This window comes from Parasteatoda tepidariorum, chromosome 2 (genome assembly GCF_043381705.1).
Source record: "Parasteatoda tepidariorum isolate YZ-2023 chromosome 2, CAS_Ptep_4.0, whole genome shotgun sequence".
In the NCBI taxonomy this organism is placed as follows: domain Eukaryota; kingdom Metazoa; phylum Arthropoda; class Arachnida; order Araneae; family Theridiidae; genus Parasteatoda; species Parasteatoda tepidariorum.
The window spans coordinates 6,836,707-6,856,175 of record NC_092205.1 but is presented as its reverse complement, the minus strand read 5'-3'; the positions used below and the strand labels follow the sequence as shown (position 1 = coordinate 6,856,175).

General features: G+C 27.5%; 1 protein-coding gene across 2 annotated transcripts in view; it reads right to left on the bottom strand.

The window, feature by feature from the left end:
- LOC107453330 (G protein-activated inward rectifier potassium channel 3) overlaps positions 1-18,647 on the bottom strand; it is a 100,244-nt gene extending 81,597 nt beyond the window's left edge. The window contains exon 1 of one of the 2 annotated variants that reach the window (XM_071177101.1): positions 18,586-18,647. The gene's annotated coding sequence lies outside the window, so the exon portion shown is untranslated. Of the gene's footprint in view, positions 1-8,250; positions 8,598-18,585 lie in introns of those variants that run through there. The other variant, XM_021147829.3, reaches the window with a different exon arrangement.
- Between the last annotated feature and the right edge of the window lie 822 nt (positions 18,648-19,469).

The following is a 19,469-nucleotide window of genomic DNA, read 5'->3' as shown; positions in this document are numbered from 1 at the left end:
AGGATTACTTTGGAAAATTTTTTACAATTCATTGATAAGACAAAAATTATTTTTTTAAAGATTTTTTTTTTACTGTCTCGCCGAAACAAGATTGCTTTACCAATGTAGTATAAAGATGCAAAAATAGTGAGTTTAATTTTTACTTACTAATAAATTAACTCGTATTCAGAAAACGTTTCAACACAACTCACAAAAATTTTTCGTTTCAGCAAAAGAACACATACTAAAAATTAAAATTAAATTTAGGTTGTACTATGAATAATGCATTCTTTGAAAAAAAAATTACCAATCAATAATTTACTTTATTCTTAATTTAAAATTCAATGCTATCAAAATGGAATGAGGTCATACTGTGTTGAAACATATCTCAGAGAAAATGAAGCGGAGCAATTAAAATGTTTATTTACAATTTCCAATTTAAAATATCGAAAGAAAAAATTTATAGATTTTTTTGTTCATTAGTTTCTAAAATCGGGCAAAAGAACATTAACAGTGAATAACATTAACATAACAATATCAATAGAATTAAAAATTAGATGCTGTTAAACGTTAATATTCTTACATTTTGATTAATGCCCTCAAATAACATTTTCCCAATTTTTTTAATACAGTGAACACAAAATATTTTATATTCTTTGGAAAGTGGCATTCTTTTCAAAAAAAAGGTTGGCCGTCCCTTGATGCAACATCAGACTAACATAAGTGCCGAAAGCCACGCGGGGTTGCAACGTGACATTAGAACCGACATCCCGTTTAATTATTCTTTTTTTTCTTCTTCCCTGCATCACACTGAAAGCCTACGAAATGAGTCGCTTAAGTGAAAAAGTTATAAATTGTATCGTTCAACCTATTCGCGTTGTGTTAAGGCGCTTTCCACGTAAAGAAAGTGACTTATCTAGATCTTGCGTACAAAGCGTTTCTCGTATATATTTTATTATTATTTTAAAGAAGCTTTTATCGTTTTGGGAATGGAAAAATTTTATTTTTTGATAAAGATTGGATAATTACACAATAGTTTGCATAATAGATTAACATAATAGTTTTTAGTGTCAATATCTATAAAATATCGTTAGTAAGAAATTTTAATTTACTTGTTTTCGTGAGTTTGACTGTTGAATCATATAATCAAAAATTCGACAGCTTTCCAATTAGCTTGAGCACTTAAATTTCAGTTGCAGCTCAGTGGCTAATCACAATACAAGTCAAAATTATGTTATAATTGTTGGAAATACAATTTCCAACATTTTATCGCCCATTGGAATTCTAGCTACCTTGCGTAAGAGCTTAATAGTTGTAAAATTCTTTCACCATCGAAATTACCATCACCACCCATCATCTACAACTATTCTACCACCACTCTCTTACGACTTTCATAAGAGATGAGGCCTTACATTTTTCGTTTAAGGTAAAAAAAGAAATATAGAATTGTTTTCTTATCTTTAGTGCTCTTCAAAAGTGTGGTTTTTAGAAATTTTATTTTACTTTTTAAGTCTTTGTCGCATAGATACAAATAGAAAGGACTATTTTTATTTAAAAGACCATTGTATATCTTTTAAACCTGGTTTTCATCTAAAATTTACAATTTCTCAAAGTTGCAGTTCGTTAACTTTCGAAATCAATTGGAATTTCAACTACACGACTTATAATGCCCGACTAATAACAATTAAAATCAAACTCAGTTTGTTTTATTTGAGTCACTTCGAAATTTGAACGTCGCATTTGCGTTCACATGGAACTAGGATACTAGAATTATGAAAAAAATCATAAGAGGAAAAAAAAAGGAATTCAGTAATTATTTTCATCTTATTTTTATTTTATTTTATTTACTTTTTTGTACATTCGCTGCAATGCTGCACAATTTGAGTTTTAAATATTTAAAAAAGAATTGTTTAGAGATTATTTTAGTTTAAAATCTATAATTTAAATTCTTTATTTTTTCCAACAAATATGGTTTTGCTTGAAGTAATTTTTTTGTCAACTTTCACCTAATTTTACACTAGATTTGAAAGAAAGTCTTTTTTGTTTGTTTGTTATTATTAAACCATTATTATGTAACTGTTTCAGAAATATTCTTTTGTTTACCATATTTTATATGTTTTAATATTTTTATGACATAATAACATAAAATATTACTTAGTTAAATGTTTTCGAAAAAAAAACATTCGAATATATGTATACGACCATGTGTATTTGTTACTGTGAATGACCGAAATTAAGAGAATGTCGACTTTCACCGGTGAATGTCAACAATCACATAGACGCTTTGGTGAATGTTCAAAATATTTGTTATATCCTATTTTATATTAATTTGTTCGTTGATATGATTATATTTATTCAATATTTTAATATCTTTTGACGATAGATTAGGAGAAACATCAATGTTCGGAATACCGGGTGAATATAAACCGGGCAGTGGCACTTAACTAGATCTAGTATATATTTCGCACATTTACCAAAGTGACTATGTGATCGTCAACATTCACCGGTGGTAGTCAAAAACCACCAATTTCGGTCATTCACAGTAACATAAATTAGATACGTATTAAATAACTTAAATTTATTTAAATAAACTTTAAATCGCAAGCATTTTGATGAGAAAAAATGTAAACTATTAAAAAATAATTGTTTATTAATATCATAAAAAGGACATCGCTTGATGTAGAACGAGGAATTAGAGCGAATCAGAAAGTTACTACGAAAAAAAAAGTTACTGCACTATTTAGACAGCCCCTTAAAAACATTTTTATTACATTATAACACGCGAGATACCATTTAACTCGCAGTCGGGAAAATCCCAAAATTACACGATTAGAAAGATTTTAACCTCATCAACACTCAGACATGTTTTGCGATTTTTTTTCCCGTTGTTAAAGACATGACGACGAAATCACAGAAAATATGAGTATATACAAGAGAATATGAGTATAAAATTTTCCGTACTAAACGAATGTTGAAAATAAAGTGTTTCTGTGTGTCTTACTGTTATTTAGTGAAATTTCCAGAAAGTTGCAAAGCATATATTTCTAAACAATACTGAGGAAAAGTTTTATATAAAAATATTTCATTTTTGGAGAAAAAAAATGTACCTTACAGAATTATTTCTTTGAAAAAATTATTCTTTCTCTTGATTTAAATAAGTTTATTGATAATTCAGGTAGATATAAAAAAAAATTTGAGATATTATTTAAATTGTTAAATATTTGAAAGCTTGCAAATAACAAATTTTAAAAAAATAGCAGATATTAATTTTTATTATGCTTTTAGAGGTCATTTTAGAAGAAATTTGGAAATCCTTTAACGAACCTGTCGAAAATTTTTATCGCTTAAACGAAAATTTTACAAAAAAAAAAAAAAAAAAAATTATTATCCTTTAAATGGACTTTTCACTAGATTTTTTATCGTTTAAACCTGCATTTAAATTTTTTTTTATCGTTTAAATGAGCAATTCACGAAAAAAAATTTTTTTACAGTTTAAACAGACCCAACACAAAATTTGACCTACGGAAAACTGAATATTCACAGAAATTTTTTATTTTAAAAAAGATTTGTTCTCAAAATTCTTCCCTTGAAAAGTAGGAATATTCATAAGTTTAAAACAAAAACTCTTTAAATAACTCTATTTTTGTCACTGGTAGAAAGACCCCATTTTCCAGTAATTATGAGATTCAAAAAGTTACGAGTAGATTTTTCACAAAATCAAAAAACAGGACCTTATGTTACAAATTAATTAAACTGTTAGTAGATTTTTTCACAAATTTACAAAAACAAGATATTTCACAGAAAGTCTGGTAAACGGCCATAAGAAAAAACTAAGTAAATAAATAAATAAAATAAGATCCTTAGTTCTCTCCCCTTTTCAAAATGCGATTTTATCAACCATTTGTTTTCTAAATTCCACTATGAGACAAAGTTCCATTAAAAGATGCAAAAAAGAAGAATGACGCAATTCGTTTTTACTTAACTTAAATGCAAAAAAAAAAAAAATAAACATTTAATATTCTACCTGCTGTAATAACTAGATACAAAACTGTATTTCAAGGCATCGAAAATTTAACTTTTGAAAACAATCTAAACTGCTAAAAAAAACGCAAATTTTTGCATTTACGAAAAAAAATTAAGGTATTTGATCACAATTTGCAAGAAAAATATCAGAAATTTAAAATTTAAACTATTGACATCAAAGTTTAATTTTTCAATACAAATAAGTTTCAAAGTTATGTCTAAGAAATTTTAAATTTCTTAACTCAAGTATAAAAAAAAAACCATTAGGAAAAAAAAACTTACTTAGAAAAACAAAATTGCATCGAAAGATGCAATATGATAAACACTTATGCTAAAAAAAATCTTATGTGCAATATTTTATTAATATTCTCGTTTCAAAGTTATGTCTAAGAAATGCTAAATTTCTTAAAGCAGGTATAAAAGAATCATTAGAAAAAAAAAAGNTTTTATTTTTTTTTTTTATTTAACAGATGAAACCTATAGAAACGAAAATTTTCAAACTTATTTTTGAGTACTAATTAAAATAACGTATAGTGTGCTAAATAAGCGAAACTCGTTATTTTTTGATATAATAATCGGATTTTCAAGTACCAAAGTACACAATCTTAATGATTTGAGATCCGACAAAAGTTTTAATTAAAAATTCAGACACAAAACATTTATTTAAACATACATTTATGGATTCCTCTCCCTCAAAATATGGAAAAAGGGGGCAGACTCAATGTGGAAAATATGATCCCAGTTAAAATTTCGACTGAGAATTGGGACACTTTAATGTTAATTTCCCTTATCGTCTTATCTCTGCAACTATTTTAAGATAACCAATAACTCTTTGCAGGCAATAATAAAATCTGTGTTTATCCAAAAACAATTCAACTCAAAATCTATATTTTTTAAGACTTATTTTTATTTTAAGACTTAAGTTAATAACCTCCAAGAAATGTTTGAATTGTAAGGTTTACAAAATTTTCCTTCATTGCAAACTATAGAATTTTAAACGACAAAATAGAAAATTTGAATGAAATCAAATAGTTTTTGAGGAATAAATTTAAAAAAAAACTCGCATTTTTAAATTTAACAAATTCTGATTAAATTTTGAATTCTATAATAAAGTTCTCTTCAGTTGTCAATTACTCAAGTTTCATAGGCCATTTATTTAAAATAAGATTGTATTATTTATACTCAGACATTAATTTTGAATTAGTTTCAGTAAAAAAAAAAATTTAATTTAGATTTCGAATCCTCCAAAATTTTTCCTTCATGTAAACTGTAGAATTTTAAATGACAAATTTTAATGAAATCAAATAGTTTCTGAAAAATAAAATTTCAAAAAAGTCGTAAATTTAAATTTAACAGATTAAGTTTAAATTTTGTATTCTATTATCTATTAATAAATTTTTCTTTAGTTGCCAATTACTCAAGTTTCATAGGCCATTTATTTAAAATAAAATTGTATTATTTAGGCTAAGATATTAATTTTGAATTATTTACACTAAAAAAAACCTAATTTAAATTTTGAGTACTCTAAAAAAAATTTTCATTGCAAACTGTAGAATTTTAAATGACAAGATACAAAATTTGTATGAAACCAAAGAGTTTCTGAAAAATAAAATTTCATAAAGTCGTATTTTTAAATTCAACAGATTCCATTTAAATTTTGGATTTCTAATAAATTTTTTTAACCAATTAACAATTACTCGAATTCCAAAGGTCATTAATTCAAAATAACATTGTTGGCTCAGACATTAATTTTGAATTAAATTTCATTAGAAAAATATCTAAATGTTGGTTTTAATTCCTGTAAAATGGAGAATGCTCTACAATTTAATAAATAAAGCACCAATAAATTTAATGTTTTAATTGCTATAACGATTCAAAGCTCTGATGTATGTTAATTTGCAATTTAGGTCAATAAGTCTCATTTAATAAACTGATTGATTAGCGACTAAAAGGTGGTGACCTTGACTCGGCCAGCAAGTCCAAAATGCATGCATAATACTTTCAGTCCCTCATTATGTAACGTGACACGCTGTCTGATAAATTAAATTGAATTAAATAAGCAGCTGTTTTTTTGAATTTAACATTATACTTTAAAAAAATAATATTGTTCATTTAAGGAAGACAAAAGTTTCGGAATCAGTAAATTTCATTTTGGAAATCTTTATTTAAAAAGAAAACTAGAAATTGAAATATTTAACTAACCAGCGTCCTCGGAAAAATTAAAAACTGGTACTAAAATCTCTACACGGATAATTGAAAACTCGTTTTACCTTTCCAATTTAATATTCTGAGAACGGAAATCCCTCTCAGAGATTTTCTAACAGAAATAATTATTTTGAAATAATTAGAATAGTTAAGAGGTGAGCTTCCGAATGTTTCTACTAGTTTTTTTGAGGACACTAATCTGCTTAACTGCACTGATTTTTATTTAATTCTCACATTTTTACTGAATGAATTTTGAAAAAAGAAATTATTACACGAATAGTTTAAACAAAAACATTAATTTGTAAAACTCTATTACTAGCAAGAAAAAACTAAGAGCTTTATTTCTTAATCATGTTAAGCCTACAAAAATCATGTTAAGCATTACAAATTATTACTGCATAATAATATACAGTATTTACTATAATATAATAATTTTTATTATTCTTAAAAAGTTCTAATATCTATTATAAGTTATTCAAATAATAATCCGTAATTTTTATAAGATTTATGAAACTGATAAAATTTTCGTTGCTTAAATATTTTAGAAAACTGCTTTTAAAAAGGTAGAATTGAACTTAAAAAAGAAGGAAAAAAATATTTAATTTAAATCAGTGCTTGCAATTTATAATTGTATATTGAATAGAATCTTTTTACTTATATCTAATGAAGTTCAATTCAAGTTTTATTTTATTATTTTGTACTTAATGGAGTTTACAATTTTTATCAAATTATCTTTTTATTATTGCATTTGTAGTTAAAATAAATACAAACATGAAATAAATCTAGCAATTTCTAATATTCCTTAAATTTTTATCCAATATTAGATTTTTATAGTTCTTGTTGGGTATATTACAATATATATAGACACACACTATATCAGTAAACATAAACTATGTAAATTGTTTATTGTTTTGTAGTTGTTTCATAATAGTTTGTACTAAGCATAAGTAACATAGTTAAACATAGTACATAATAAATATAGTTAGCATAAACTATGTAAAACAACAAACTATAAAACAACAAACTATTAAAACAACAAATAACAAAACGTACACGCACTAAACACAAATTATGAACATTATTACCTTTGGTAATATAATTAAACAAACTGAAAGCGAAAAGTTTTTAATCATCAGATAAATCGGAAAAAAAATTAATTTATTATATAAACATATCTATCACAAAAAAAATCATATTTCTCAACTAATCATCTGCTTGTCTAATTGTTATGTAACTGTATAAATTTTAATTCCCATAGTTTTAGCAATCGATCGATAAAATTTTATAGCTAGACAATTTAGCACGATCTGAAGTAATTAAAAAAGTTACCGAAGATGTTTTTAAATTATTATTTCCATTTCAGAACAAGAGTTTCAAAACATTGTTATAGTATTTTATTTATTTATTCATGCAGTTTTGGATATGGCTATATAAAGTTTTGTTCTTCAGTTAAGTTTGATAGATAGTAGCAAAGTTCAGTTTTTTAAGATTTCGCCTCGAGGATTTCGAAGAACAAACCTCGGACCTCTCTGTTGCTTGCGTGTAAATCTAAGTTCCACATTTTATTTCTATGAGAATATTTTTAAAGTTTTAAGTCTTTAACACAAATCTGTTTATAATTAAATGAAATAGAACAATAAATGTTATAGTTTTAATTTTTGTCTAGATTTTAAATTTATTTAAAATGACAATATCTATATAAATTAAAATAATCAACAGTTTAAAAGCATTTTTATAGCATTTTAAACGCATTTTTTATTTTCAGTTTTAAAGACATTTTTATTTTCAAGGACAGAATGCTAGAAAACTCTGATTAAAATATTTTTTTACACTTTTTTTTAAAAAATCTATGATCTGTCAATTTTGATTATTGAAGAACTTATTACTTATTTGTTAGTGATACACGTTAGAAATTTTCGTGTAAATTTTTATGTTCTATGCAAATTTCTCGTCAGATAGATTTCAATTTCTAATACAAGTAACCAAAACATAATTCTAATTGACCAATTACTAATCTTTAATCATGATTTTAAAATGACATACCTGTCCCCATGGTAATGCGATCGACAATTGTAGTTGCTAAGGTAACGACGACGCCTTTTAACTCGTTACAGCACGTCTTACGTCTAAATTGGATGAATAATAAACACGTTGCTGAAAAATCGTCTGTGGAAGATTCAGCGTATGGAAGCATGCGGTAGAACACAAATTTATAAAGAACAAAATTAAACATCAAAACAAGAATGCAAGTTCAGACGAATTATCATCATATCAGAAATAAAAATCATATTTGAAGTCAATCCCTGCATTCTTTTCCAAAAGGCAGACACAAAGCCCTGATACAATTGAACCGAAAGTATATTTGTTTCTAATTCAAATTCGTCTGCAGTAAATGGGCTGGTCACTATTAACTGCTATTCAAGCGCCCTCTATGTGAGAAAGTAACTCCCATCCTGATTGGTTTAAAGTTTGCGCACTTTTCGGTTTCTTTTTCTTCGAAGTTAGTTTTTCTTTTTTATGTTTTATAAGCTATTTAATTTCTTTGCCGCAAATGACTTTTCGCTGTAGTAAATCTGTTCGATAATAAGACAGATAAATCATTTAAGTATGACATCTGCTAGTAAAGGAGAAAGCTTTTTGCTATGTTTTACAGTTCTTGCGGCAATGTTTTGCAGGCGTTTTACAGTTCTTGCAACACTGTTTTATAGACATTTTTTTATTGTTTTTGCTGCGTTTTTACTTATATCGTGTAACTTTATTTGTATTTAAATTATCATGAAAACACCCCTTGATACAAATAACATAAAAATCCAATTCTTCAGAACCAATAAATATTTCTGTAGATGTAGTAAAGTAGACAATGTAGTAAAGTAAGGTTTCAGTAGACTAAGTAAATTTATTGTTCGTATACAATATAAATAAAAGCGTGTATATTTGTTTTTACTACATGTTTTCGTCCATAATATATTATATTGAAATTTATACTATCATTTTCTTAAAATTTATCGCGTGATCTTGTTTTACAGGTATTTTTAAATTTATCATGTTTAACATTTTTTTACTATGTTTTTTTGTATTTTTATTGCATGCTAGCTGAATACCCGTTCTTCAATCAAAACTATATAATCACACTCAAAACTAAAATATACCGGTACAATTGACTCAGTTAAAGTAGTAGTAGTAATAGTACTTTATTTGCGTCGCACTTGAGTTGTACTATGGACTATTATGGCGACGGTCTGGGATGTGATAAATGATTGTGATGATTTTAGGATGGATGTAAAAAGTGCGATAAATAGTGAGACATGACATCAAAATTTTCTGATACCGGGTACTCTTGGTTCCTTCTCACGCTCATCAAAGTGGTCAACTCACTGCCCGTAATATTTGAATTCGGTGATATACTGGGAACCATGTCTTACGATCAGTCAGCTGGAAGACGAGTTCAGATAATTATTATTATTAAATACAGCCTTTCTCTGGAACTTAAAGTTATAAGGCGAGGCAAAACACGTTTTTAGGAATTCAACTCATCAACATTATTCTAAATAATTGCAATTACGTAAAAATCTTAAATTTTTTTTTCAATGACAGTTAGTTTTCAATGATTGGAGATTGCAGAAACATGTTTCTAAAGAGTAACTATGAAGAAAAACAATCATGTAGTTCAGTTTTCAAACCATAAAGTTGTTTAAACTGACGTCACCTCTATTACCTGCCTACTGAAGATTTATTAATGATCAACGAGTTGCCGGTAGAACCATTTGGGATCAATATTACTTCTAAGCAAATTAATGCAATGCAAATAATTTGCAATCAGCAATAACACAACCAAAATATTACGGCAAATGATGGAATGATAATAGTCAAGTGATATAGTTCAACCTCTGGATTAGACTTTAAAATTTCGCTGATGCCATTTCACGTTCGTTTTCTTGAGCTTGCCAGACAGAAATGAATCGAAAATAAATATTCCCTGGTGAACGTGCTANTTTTCAATGACAGTCAGTTTTCAATGATTGGAGATTGCAGAAGCATGCTTCTAAAGAGTAAACTATGAAGAAAAACAATCATGTAGTTCAGTTTTCAAACCATAAAGTTGCTTAAACTGACGTCACCTCAGTTACCTGCCTACTGAAAATTTATTAATGATCAACGAGTTGCCGGTAGAACTATTTGGGATCAGTATTACTTCTAAGCAAATTAATACAAATAATTTGCAACCAACAATAACACAACCAAAATATTACGGCAAATGATGGAATGATAATAGTCAAGTGATATAGTTCAACCTCTGGATTAGACTTTATAATTTCGCTGATGCCATATCACTTTCGTTTTCTTGGACAGGAAGAATCGAAAATAAATATTCCCTGATGAACGTGCTATAAGCAACTTTTTTGATTAAACAGAGCTGTAAGTTGGCAAACATCACTGATATTATCTATAATAATAAAATAAAGTGGTTGTGTTTCTGTTTGTGTGTGCATGTCTCTCATAACTCGAGAACTGTTTGTTCTAGCGTCTTGAAATTTGGACAGCGGATAAAAGAGGCAATTTTAATCCCCGACCCTAAAAATCTTTCAAAAATTGCTCTTATGTCATTCGAGAAAGGCATTTGAGAAATGGTATTCTCTCAATGGCTGCCATTGTTTCCTTGTCAACAAACCATCCTTTTAAAATAAACTATGATTCAAATTTATCGAACATTTTAAACACAAACATCATTGATGTCTGGTCTCTTACTAACAAAAAATGGAGTTTATTGCTCGCTCGTTATTTAATTATATTTGTTCGTTATGTCGAATAAACTTAAGTGTATGTATAGGTGGGAAACGTCACCAAATTAGTATTTCTAAGGTTATCCGAAAACACGTGTTCATTTTTGTTATACGAAAACGTGTTTCAATAAAACTAAATGCTTTCAAATCAAGGGCAAATTAAATCAGAAAAATAAGGTATGTTCTGAAAAGCAAAATAAAAGGAGAAAAGGAGCCATAAATAATCGCTATAAGCCACTGTTGCTTAATTAATTTTCTTACTAGATACTAATTGAAATAAGAAGAAAAAAAGATATAACCAGAAGGCAAAATTAATGGGAAAATGAAGCTAATTCTTTAATAGAAGGGTAAATAATCGCCACATTGTTATTGGTACCAATATCGCTTAATTAATTATGGTAATAGATACCGATTAAAACAGAAAAAAATAAGTTACGTACTAAACAGCAAAATTAAAAGAGCAATGATAGTAACTCGTTTAAAAGAAAAGTAAGAAATTTCTATTCTATTATTGATGCCAATGTTGCTAAATTAAATTTTGTAATAGATGCTTACTGAAATAAAAGAAAGCTGTAAGCCAATAAAAAAAATCAATGGGTAAATGGTGCTGATTTGTAGCAGCCTAAAAAATCTAAATAATGTTATTGATGACAACGATTCTTAAATTATCTTGATAATAGGTGTTAAAATAAATAAAAAAAATTAAAAATTAAACTATGTTCTAAAATGCAAATATAATGGATACATGGTACTAATTCGTTAGGAGTAATGTTAAAAATCGCTATACTATTTTTAACACCAATGATACTTTATTAATTTTAGTAGTTCATACTAATGGAAATAAAATTAATCTGTGTGCTATAAAAGCAAAAATAATACTAATTCATTTAGGAGAAACTTAAAAAATGGCCATAGTATCTTTATCGCCAATAATGTTTAATTAATTTTGGTAATAAGTACTACTGTTATTATGGGAATTCGTTCAGTTTTAATAGATATACCTAATATATTAAAGCATAGGTACAAAGCATTACATTAGTATATTTTACTCATACATACAGTGAAACCTCCAGGAAGGACCACCTCTATGTAGCTACCCGGACTATTTAGAAAAGTTATCGGAGGGCACGGAATTTTTTCCATAGATTTTTGTGTCGAAGAAAACCTTTGAGAGAGACCATCAAAACCTCTCCTAGAGACCGGGCAAACCACTGCATAAAATGTGGAAAAGGTCAAATAAGTAAACACGAAAAAATATCGAAACAAAAAATGTTAACGAAACAAATAAGTTGATTAAAATATATTCAAAATGTTTGTGTAAGGCTCTTATTTAGAGAACTCTTATTGACGATATCTGAAAGATATCTCGAACTCATGTTGCAGTCAGAGTACACAAAAGACGATGCTATCAATGATTCATTTTTAGAAATTTATTTATTAATGATTTATTTATTGAAAGTTAAATTAGAAAAAAAAGTAATTTTTAAAGAAACTAAGCATTTCAGAAAAACAAACATCTTCTCATCTTTTAAAGCTGACTAATTTTTATGATATTAAAACTAAATGCAAACTTAAACAAAAAACATATATGTTTACTTATTTAAAATAGCTTTGTAATTGGTAAATTTGTTTTTAGAAAAACTAGGCACATTAACATAATTATATCAGTAGGGATCATTTTTATTGACGCTAAATTTAATTCATCGATCCGGTTTTCATGACGCCAACACAAGTGGAATTTTGCATCTAGAAAATAACATTGACTTAAATTAAAATGGTTTGCGAAAAATCATGTACCTTTGATTACATTTTGAAGTCAATGGAGGTAACTCCTAGGAACGACCCATCTCCATTAACAGCCATTTTCCATTTTACTGTGGGACAGGGAATAGTCACTCCAGAGAGGTTTCCCTGTACTGATATAGAAAGAGGTATTATATTTGCATATTTGGTATCAATATTGTGAATTTTTAATATAGATACTGTAATGAAGGTTTTTTACAACCTCTCCGAGATGGATAAGAACAGAAGAAAATCGCTTGATTATGATAAATTTTGACTATTGTGAGTTGGCCTCAAAGGATACTGAACACTTTATTTTGACTGGATTAAAGATGTGTTTTGTTTAATCTAATAACGCAAAGACACTGGCAAGGACAAAACGTAATAATAAATGAAAAAAATCAAAATTATTTAAACTTTATTTATTGTTTTGGCATATGGCTTTCAGTTATGGCGCCATTTTGTAGAGTTCAGTACTGATTTAATAATTACTTGCGTTTTTTTTCTTCCCTTACGAGGAATGGGTATTCAGCTAGTCTTTTAAATAAATGAAAAGCCTCTGGACTTTAATTTGTAGCATTAGGGAGATTTCGCAAATTTGCGTCAACTTCCGCACTCTCCCCTACGTAAGATTTCAAGTAATTGCGTAGTAATTGTCAGTTCTGGTGAAATGCTGCGCATGCACCCATGAAAATATATCATACATACGTAGGTGAAAATAAGAGATTTTGCAAAAATCCGTAAGTTAAAAACGTAAACAAAGTGGGACATCATTTTAACTTTGACCACATCATAATGTTAAACAACACTATTGTTAAACAAAAACCAATGAAATTATTTTTTTATGGAATAAATCAATAGGTTGTAAGATCACACGATTTATTTCTAAATTTCTTCAAATTCGCATTCCACATCCATGTTTTTAGTTGGAAGGTAGGCTCAAGCAAAAAATAACATTTAACAGCTATAAACAGTGTGCTTGTAGCTTTGTTTTTGTAGCGTAAATCACACCAACATAACGTAAAGACATATGTATCAAAAATGGAGTTTATTGCTTGCTCGTTATTTAATTATATTTGTTCGTTATGTCAAATAAACTTAAGTGCATGTATAGGTGGGAAACGTCACCAAATTAGTGTTATACGAAAACGTGTTTCAATAAAATTAAATGCTTTCAAATCAAGGGCAAATTAAATCAGAAAAATAAGCCCCAGCATAAACCCCAGCATGGGCAGTTGCTTCAATCTTACGTACGGTAGCGTACGAAAGCTAGCGTAAATTTGCGAAATCTCACTATTAGCTAGATGGAAGTGCCGTACACTAATTCATATACTATTTATAAATGGATCCCAATTCCTACACAATTGTCCTTATCTACATACTTATTTCTTTTACGTGGCTCCAAAAACTCAGTTATGTCTCGATGTAAATTGGCAACACTATAGTTATCCTTAATAATTCATTTTGTTAGGTTGTCTTAAATAATAATTTAAGTTGGGTTAAACAATTGATTATGCATAAAGTATTTGTTAAGATTCATTTCGTTAAGTTGTTTTGACACATTGTTTGCTGGTGGCGTTTTAACTCGTTCTTTCATGCCCAAACGATGTTGACCGATTGATCATCTGAGGTAACTTGTCATTGCACTTGCAATGTCGCTAACTCGCCAACTTCCTCTTTTTCGAGCAAATTTGATATTCAGGAAAATTTAAAATTTGGAGAAGAAGACAATTAGAAACGAGGAGAGTTGCTAATATGTTTACTGGCTATCAGTAATATTTTTGGCTGGCTAACTAATCTGGAAAAGAAATTTATTTTCAAACATTACAAAATATTAAACAAGGAAACTATAAAGTCATTAAATCGCGTGGTTATTGATGTTATTTTTAAGTAATGATTGGAAATTGTTTAACTATAAATATAAATAATTTTTATAAATCGTTCTCGAACGTCTAGTATTTCCTTCTCAGAGAAAATATACAATTATATTCTAACTTAATATGCTTATTATACAGACAAATTCATTTTACTGAATAGGGAAAGAATCGAAAAATTGTTTTTTTTTTTATCTGACAAATGAATATCTAAAACTATTAAGTGTGAAAACTAATTTATTTTCTAAGTGACAGTAGCAAACAAAATAAGCAGAACAAATGTCGTGAGGAAAAATAAATATTTCTTTTATTTTTGATGAAAAGTAAGGTAATCGCCGTCGAAGACCTTCATAACAAACACCCACCTGTTACGGAATTATCCCTCTCTTTGCCTCTCTCATGTGACGTCATTTTTCTTGTTGCTAAGCGACTCGGAAACTTTTTACATAACAACCAGGATGAAAGGGAAGCTCTGGAGCGAAATCTTTTATTATTTTTATTACTTTTTTCGTTTTATTTTATATATATATATATATATATACATATGCANATATATATATGTATGTAATGAAGAATTTTAAATGCATTGTTCATTTACAAATACTTGTCTTGTCAAATAGTTTCTGACAAATCGAATTTTAAAAAAGTCATACATTTAAAATTCGAGTTCTCAAGAAGTACTCAACCGATTTCACTCAAATTTTGTATTTTGCCATATAAAATTACATTCCTTAAAAGGATACGGAAAATTTTGTACTTTACAATTCAAATTTTTTTTCGACTATTAAATAAAATAATAAAAAATCATAAATATTTACGTATATATATATATAAACACTTTGTTTCTTTACAAATACTAGTAAAATAGTTTCCGAGAAACCAAATTTTTTTAAAAAAACATATATTTAAATTTTGATTTCTCAAAAACTACTCAACAGATTTCTCTCAAATTTTGTAATTTGCCACGTAAAATTAAATTTTTTTAAAATTTTGCAAGAAAGACGCACGATATCATGCACTTTTAGGTAGCAACGTTCACAACGTACGAACATTGTTCTGGGCAACACTACAAAACAATCTCGGTTCACTAGGGTTTGTGCAGAATGTGGAGTGCGCAAAATAAAAATCGGACCACCCTAAATAACTTTTGGTCCAATGATCCGGATCTTCATGCTTTAGGACTAAATCTTAAAGGTTCATTTTAAAATTACGACTTCTTCAAAATTCAATTTCTCAATAACTATTCGACCGATTTGGCTCATATTTAGCATTTGTCATTTAAAATTACATTCTTTAAAATTTTGTAGAAAATTACGTACCTTACAATTCAAATTACTTTCGACTATTATTAGATAAAGTTACAAAAAATAATAAATATTTACTGATAGTTATATTTCTACAAGAAATTCTCTTTGTCTAGACGAATTTTATAATTGTGTGCAAAAATTTTTCAATTCGCTTAAAAAGTTATTGGGGCATGGCGCAATGCGCAAAAGGTAAAATTAACATTTAGGGGTCTAAACTGTGGAGTTCTCTCCTGAAACTTTTGGGACCATATTTCCCAGATTGCGGTTACTCCCTATATTTTGGCAGTCAGGAATACCAATCCCATGAAGAAAAAAAAAGGATGTTTATACGGAGAAAGTGCGTTTTGTGTCTGATTTCGTAAATAAAATACCGTCTGCACTAACTAATTAGCATATTTAAGGTCACCTCCTCGAACTGTCAGGATTTATTCCCATAACGTGAAGATCCGATCATTAGATTAAAAGTTATTTAGGGTGGTCCATTTTGCTCATTGTACGTAAGTGAAAGTTAAATAAAAATGTTTAATTTATTTTACAAATTCATTAGCTCCCATGTTCACTTTCAGCAGTAGTTCTAATAATGAATCATAAGTTCTTTTCGATTCAAATTTGAAATTAGTAATAAAATAATTGATGGTTACTTTTGATAATTTGTCTTTAATATTGATTCGAAGCAGAAGAATAAAATGTTATTCAAAAGCGTTGTTTTCATAGAAATCGAATTCGACATTGATGGCTTCAAATATTTAATTATTTTATATTGTATTCAAAAAATTATTGATTATTTCTTTTTAGAAATAAAGATTGAATAAAACAGTAGTTTAAAGCTGGAAGATAAAATGAATCTGAGGGATTAAGAGAATTATTACCATAGCAGGATTAAGAGAATTATTACCATAGCAAATAGAAATATGCATAAATGGGTAAAAATATTTAATTATTCTATATAGTAAGAAAAACTTTATTCATGGTTTCTTTTATGAATAAAGACTGCATTATAGAGGAATTTTGAAACAGAAGGATAAAATTTAATTTCAGTGAACATTATCCATAATGGGTAATTGATAGAAATATTTCATAATTTCACATTGAATGCAAAAAGTGATTGATGATTACTTATTTGTATTGAATAGTAATTGAAAGATGAGGTATAAAATAGTTTTAAGAGAATATTTTGGATAACAATTGAAATGGGTATTGTTCAAAAACCGACTCGTGACCAACATTTTTATTTTCCCACGTGAACTGCTGAGGAAAATATTGTTCGAATTTTGTTTTATCTTTAGAAAAAGGAAATGATGTTCATCTCTATTAATTTTTATCTTTGTAATAAGTATATGTGATCGTTATTAAATGTTTTCTCCTTTATTAAGTTTACACACAGTTAAAGTATTATTTCAATTTAAACCTCTAGAATCATTCAGCATTTCGAAGTTCATTTGAACTAATAAAAATAGTTTATTTGATATCTAAAAAGAGCAAGTATTTATCTATTTCTTAAGGGGAATTGGTAGGGCATATACCAATAATGCTAAGACAGACCTTTTTCGATGTACCTTTTCTCAGAATCTAAGCAAGGTATTGCTTCAGTTGCGTTTTTTTTTCACAGACTATTTGCATATACACTGTGACAACTGTTGATACATATCTTTCACAGAAATTATTTTTAAAAATATGAACTGAGAACTTTTAACTTTTTAAAATATTTCATCCTTTTTGATCGAAAATCTTTCACAACTTGAAAAATATTCATGTTAATGCTAAAACATTATCACAGTCACAAGTCTATAATCTCAAGTATCCCTGAAACATTTCAAATTGATGTCATTAGAAGTTTCTGAGAAAAGGTACATCGAAAAAGATCAATTGTAACATTATTGATATATGCCCTACTAACTCTCCTTAATAGATAAGTTGAAACAAAGTTTCGATACTACTCGGTTTAATCGAAACAAAGTATCGGCACTTTATTGCATCGTTGTTATATTTCAAGCTATATTTTAATTGATGAATGGATTTTTTTTTAAATTTATGAAATGGGAACTTTTAATTTTTTAAATCAAAACTCTTTCATAACTCAAAAAAATTCCTGTTAACGCTAAAACATTATCACAACATACAACTGATATGATCTCAAACATCTCCAAAAAATTTCAAATCGATATCATATCTAGTTTCTTAGCAAATGCACATCGGAAAAGGTCACTTTTAGCATTATTAATATTTGATGACTCCCCTTAAGCTATTTTTATAAATAATTGAAATATTTCGGATATTGACAATTTAATTTAAATTAATTTTTCAATATTATTTGCAAAAATGTATTTAATGATAACCTTTACATAAATAAACGGTAAGCATTAAATGGTAAATTGAAACAGAGAGAGAGAAAATCTTTTTAATAGAAGCAATTTCCATAGCAATTTAGATGATGATCCTTAGGAACTTAGAATAGTATGATATTTTAACTCATAGAATGATAAGTGAGTTAAAATATCATATTATGCTATTTAAAAGAATATTAATTAGTTATTTCTTCTATGAATAAGGACTGCATTAAACAGTTATTTGAATTAAAAGGATAAAATTTCATTGAAGAGAATAATCTCCATAGCAACTGGAAAAGTCACTCACCGTAACAGAGGAGAGAGAGTTCACGATAGAGGTCAGGATTTTCCAAATGAAGTTTTACGACTGATAGAATCATCAAAAAATCTCTTTCTCTAACGGTGGAAGGGGAGTGGGGAAAAGTGGTCTCTACCCCTGGGATGCATTATTGCATCCCAGAAAGCATCATCTTTTTCTCCCTCTTCACACAAGGTTAAGTACTGAAATACGCTTAAAGTAGTTAAATGTTCTAAGGTTTGCATGTTTTCAAACAAAGTATTTCCTCTTATTTCATAATCACAAAAAAGTATTTTTTGAAAAAATAAATAAATAAATAAATAAAAATAGTTTTGAAATGAATATGTACGCAATGATAATCGAAGTGTGAATGAAATTAATTAATGCAATGAGAGTAAGAAATATTTTTATTGCAGATTGAAACGTGTTTTCAAGTTGATAAAAATAATATTTTGATTTGATTTGGTTTTTCATTTTTTTTTTCAATAACAATTCAGCTTTTTTTCTATATATACAATATTTTTACCCCTTTTCCTTTTTTATTTCCTACAAAAAGCACTTTCACGATCAATAATTTCTTTTTTGTGAAACAATATTAAGAATAATAAATTGTGCAATCGATGAACGATTTTTTAAATTTTTAGGAATTATAGAAATAAATGAAGATAATTAAAAAAATGCTTGCATATTTTTTCAAATACTCGGAAACAATTTGATACTTTAATTAATTTTTAGAATTGAAAAAAAAAGAAGACGTAATAAAATATTTTTTTTAATGAGAGGAATAATTATTGACCAAAGCTAAAATAAAAATCATATGGGTAATTTAATTTATTGAAAAATAAAGCGAAAAATTATTATTAATTCCGTACAAAACTATAAAGCCATTAATT